This window comes from Amblyomma mixtum, chromosome 5, assembly GCF_055824585.1.
Source record: "Amblyomma mixtum isolate Tamu chromosome 5, ASM5582458v1, whole genome shotgun sequence".
NCBI classification, from domain to species: Eukaryota; Metazoa; Arthropoda; class Arachnida; order Ixodida; family Ixodidae; genus Amblyomma; species Amblyomma mixtum.
In genome coordinates, this window is record NC_143016.1 from 25,153,641 (window position 1) to 25,158,877 (window position 5,237).

Below are 5,237 nucleotides of genomic sequence, written 5' to 3' on the forward strand. Positions count from 1 at the left end.
TGCACGGCACAAAATATAGTTATCTGTTGTTGACTCGGTTATATAATTTTACTTGAGGCACTCTGATGAAGGAGAAGATAACAATCGTCGGATGAAGTGGTGACGACAGCCAAAAACACCGATCCGGTGCAAGTCGCAAATTTATCAAGAAAATGAACTCAAGCTTCCAACAGTTGCGTAGACTCTTTGCACGCGTTATCGCCTGGAAGCTATTTAGTTCTATGACCTTTTCGGACATAAAGATTAGTTGCTGCTTATGGATATACTTCACGTCATAACGTGAACCAGTCTTATTTTGGATAATTTTGCTTCTGTGATTCTCAACCATGAGTGAAATGTTTATAGGGTGCTCTCGTACAGTCAACGGTAACACAATTAAAGAGTACAAATAAAAAACACACACACCGGTGATCAGTGTCTATTTTTTTTCTAGCTGCCCCTGCAGGCTGCATTGCAGGCAGAGGCCGTGTTGAATTCGTTGGCGGTAAACCCGCCTAGGCACACTTTCCGCTCTAGTGTCTGCGCACTGATCTGGATGCACTCGTACGCGCCTCCTTTCCGCTGTGCAAAGAACGGGTAGCGCATCACACTGGGAGCGCAGGGTATTGAATCCGAGGGCCAGCAAGCACTCGGCTCCGCTGGCTGGTCGGTGTCGTTCCCCGGCGGCTGGCAGGTCTGGCGGCAGGCGGACTCTGTGGTGAGTTCCCAGTCCGCTGTCTGCAGGCAGCGGCCCTCGGGGAAGTTCCACTTGACGCAGCCATCCCCGTCCCAGAACCACCAGGTGTGCTTCATGTCACGCCTGCGTACCCGTATTTACACTGATTATAAGGCGTCGCATTTGTCGTACTGTACGATTAAAGACCAGTGACACAGACAATGTTTTGGCTGTTGTGCTATGCTTTCTGGTGTGAAACTCACAAACCAGAGATACACGAAGGGAGTTTCGAAAGACAGGAGTTTAATTCAACGTATGTCACGGTTCATAAATGGCCGGAACGTTGGCTGCTGAGTACAAGTTTGTGGGCTAAAGTCAGGCTGGCAGCTGCGGCCGCATTTATTGAGAGGCAAATGCAAGAACATCATTAAGCTGATATTTCGTTGGGCATTAAAGAACATATGTGATGTACTCAGTCATATTTATTTTCCGTGATTCATTACTGCATCAGTCTTGCCTTGGATTCGTGAGCCGTAGAGATATATCACTTGCAAGCTACCACCCTAAGTACATAAACACTAGCTGTAAATGGCAAGGGGAAAGAGAATGAAAGAATTCTTACCAAAAACGGCTCCATGTGATTGGAACTAATCCTGAGCTTTGCACCAGGGCTTGCATCATAGCATACGTGTCGTCTAACTGGTCAACATAGCTTTTAATCTGCACTGACCACGTGGATTGCCAATTTGGGACCTTTTTGAGAAGTCTGTAGTTCACGCTAGCCGTGCATTTTGAGTTGTGTCCTCGTATTTGGCATCGTCTAGTGCCCTTCGCCAGCTAGGAGTTGCCAACAAGCTCAAGTCGGGCTTCTGCATGTTACTTTCGAGATGTTAGCTTTCATGTCGCACTTTACAGTCTTGAACTGTGGATTCATCGAGGCTTATAAGGCAGAACAGAAGGGTATGCTGTTCTTCTTTCTTGACTTTGTTATACGCGTCCAACTATGTGCCGAACGGGAGCAGTAGCTACCGCCTCAGTACCCTCTGTGGACAGTAATACTGATGGAATCGGTCCCAGGACAAGACAGCAAGGAAGCGCTCTCGTCCAGATTTTCCAGTGTCAACTTTCCTGGACATAGACAAACTAGACCACAATAACGTTTTGCCCGGAGCATTCTTGTACCAGCTAGAGCACATTGGCGAGCTTCCAAGCCTTCCTTTTTGAAACAGCCCAAAGTGTCATTTCTTCCACAATTGAAGTTGGATTGATAATCGATTCGCTGCTTTAATCAGCAACACATGGATTGAAACAATTGAGAGTAACAGCCTAGTTAAAAGTTATTGGAAGTCTGGTGACTAGTATTGAGTTGTTCTCAAGCAATGTTTAACAGAATCAGTGAATTACCTGAAGTCGCGCTCAAGAGAATTTTGCCGAATTTCACCTTTACCAGTAGACAATACTAATGGCGGTAATGAAATCCGTGGAAGAAAAAGGCATGCAATCTCTAGAGGCAAAAAAAACTAGCGGTATCGAGAACACAGGCACATAATCCACGGTCTGCGAAGGCTCCGGAAGTGCCCCCAAAAAATGATGAGGTGCCAGTAAATAAGTTCTACCCTGTCCATTTTTTCGTGGTGTACGTGCGGTGATTTTATTAACTCTTCCTTCACAAAAACACTGCAGCTATGCGGTAATTGCTACGTGCCTTCTTTAGCGCGGATGTTATGTACATCTTTAGGACAAAGTCTTCGGGGCCCCAACTTCGATTTCCAGGTGATTAATGGAATGCTAACGGCAACCCTAAGTAGTGCAAATATGCCGTAACTGGTTTAAGTACCGCTATGTGGAGGTGAAGAATTTCTTCTTCCTAAATATATATTTAGAACTTCACATATTTTTTGAAAACCAAATAATGTTCTATGAAGGCGTGGGTCATGGGTTCAAATAGTTTGCGAAATGTTTCACTCACTCTGAGCAAGCGACGAAATGTGTCTTAGATGAGCATTGTCTGGAAGGCGGCCGCTTGGTGACGCAATTGCGCCGGCACTGCTCGAGCGAGGCGAACCGGTTCCGCCCGCGGTTGCATACCACCTCCGGCATTTTATGCAGAGTGGACACACACGCGCGCGTCCACGGGTCGTAGTAGTGCCGCTCGGCTGTGCTGTTTGGACCGCCCGCACAGTACGTGAACGAGGTCCGGTCGCACCTCTGCCGAGAGTGGAGGCACACTTTTACCACAGAGAACTCGCATTGGGTGATGACACTTTCTCACACCATAATTCAGACTGAAGTTCTTCATGCATAATTATTAATGCGATTGCACTAGAAACCATAGTGAAAAAAAACAAAAACAAAAACGGCAGGTTTAGTCGAAATTCGGTTATTAGTGGATGCAGTGATGACGTCACCGGGGTACATGACATGGCCGAGCGCTGATTGGGTTACGGTGTGTGAGACGTCGTGAGACCACGTGACAGGGCCGTGTATGCTGGTACACTAGTAGTTTGCAGGTATACGCTTGCTTGTGTGCAGACGTGTCTAGACAGCTCCGCGTACTTGTCGGCGTGCAAATGGCACCATAATAAACGCTGCTTACATCTACCGTTGCGGAGGATCTCAAGCGGAGAGGGAGACCTCCAAAGTATGTCGCTGAAGATGGAATATCCCGTATGCAGCTATCAGCAATGACGAGTATGAGGAGCAAGCGAGCCGAGCGGACCTCAGGCCTTAAAGGGACTATGCATTAAAATAATTGAGTTTACGTAAAGCAGACGAGAGAAATAGCCATTCCATCACTCGTCCCCACAGCGCAAGAATTTTTGAGCTAGGATCAATAACAGCGAAGATATAGACGATTAAAAATTGCGCTCCCCCTCTCCCCCCTTAACTCGTACACGCGGGGCACCAGAAAAAAATAAAGAAATCAGTTCTGGGACCGGGCCCCGCCCATGAATACGTCATTCAATGGCGTTCAGTTTGCGACTTTGGTTGTTGTACCCAGCACCCCAGCAGCAGCGTCGGCAGCGTCTCTCCAGTCTCTCTTCGCCTCGGGCGGACGAAAGAGACACTGCGAGTGGCTCCAGAACTCTCGACAGAAAGAGGCGGCCGAGGTAAATTGAAACCATATGCGCGAAGGCAATGCCCTGGCTCGCGCTTGCCCAAGGGGGTCGCGCGGTGGCACGAGCAGACGATGTTCACGGCTACCGGAAGTGTGCCCGTGACGTCGAGGCTGCTGTGGCTCGAGCGAATGACAGCGTGTGATGGCCTGCCGACGACACGGGCCTAATGACGTCTGTTTTCCAAATTTTAGTTTAAAAATCGGTCACTACGAGGAATCCAATCAGCCCACGAATTTAAAAAAAACATGGTTTTAAAAATTCATAAGAAATTGCCGGCTTAGTTCTGAAAACTTATACTTGGTGTGAATGCTTCTTGGCATCATTTCTAAGCATTGAAAGCATTTACAAGCGATTTTTAATTCGTTGCATAGTCCCTTTAACGCAGTCGTAATCTGAAGACGTAATATAATTAAGAGTCCCTTGAAATTTTGTTTACACATTGAGACTGCAGTTTCTTTTTGTCACTGCTTAATTATAACAGTTGAAACTCTTCAACCGCTTCAATCACTTGCCATGAAAGTCGTTAGTCGTGAAAAACTGATCGCCTCCAGTGGACCAGACTGCTTCGTGCAATGAGCACATACTTCAAGCATCCCATCTACTGGGAAATGTACTAAAAAAAAAACAGCTACACCATGAGACACGCACTACATGATTTTGTGAAAAAGCAACAAAGAGAATCCACGCCTTCAAACAAGTCCGAAAGTTCTTTAACATGTCGAATAATCACAGGTTTTTGTAGTCTGCGCCTCGCGAACATTTCGCCGTCCGTGGGCGTTGGTGCCTTAGCCATCTACGAATTTTTGCTGCTCTTTGTTCAAGACAAAACATGCAAGAGAAGGCTTACCGAGCCGGTCTGCGTCACGCCCTTGCTTTTGGCGCTACTTCTCCGAGCGCTTCCCTCTAGAGCTGCTGGTGTGACTGCGACCGGACCGCCGGCGCCGGTGCCCCCGGCGCCAGCCTCGTCGCCAGCCCGGACTGCCGGGCTTTCACCTTCTGCCTCGAGCTCCTCGCGCGATGGCCAGTTTTTCAGCACCGCCATGACCGCCACGAACATGACGCACAGGCAGAACAGCGCGCTTCCGAACAGGATTCGTGGTAGAAGCCCCGGGGGGTCTTCCTGAAGCACCGCAGCATTGGGCTGCTGGATCCGGATGGCACTAGGAGCCTTGGGCATGGCAAGGGTCAGGGCTTGCTCTCGCTTTGCTGGGGAGCAGCGCGATTCTACTTCTTTCTCTCTTCATTCTGAAGTATGCGCGTGCACACTTGATAGTGATGATGGCAGTTGTCACAAGATAAATTTCCATAGAAGTTACCGCCCTACCTCCGCATCCCGACTTCTTGGTGCATATTTCCCTTGAACTTCAGCTATCCGCTTTGGACTTTTACAGCACAGGGTAGGCATTGGCTTACCAGTTTACCAGAGCTGGTAAACTGAGACAGTGGAAAAAGAAATAAACTGT

General features: G+C 48.1%; 1 pseudogene; it reads right to left on the bottom strand.

Moving 5' to 3' along the window:
• Window positions 1-411: 411 nt before the first annotated feature.
• On the bottom strand, window positions 412-4,951 carry LOC149341547 (uncharacterized; annotated as a pseudogene).
• Window positions 4,952-5,237: the final 286 nt, after the last annotated feature.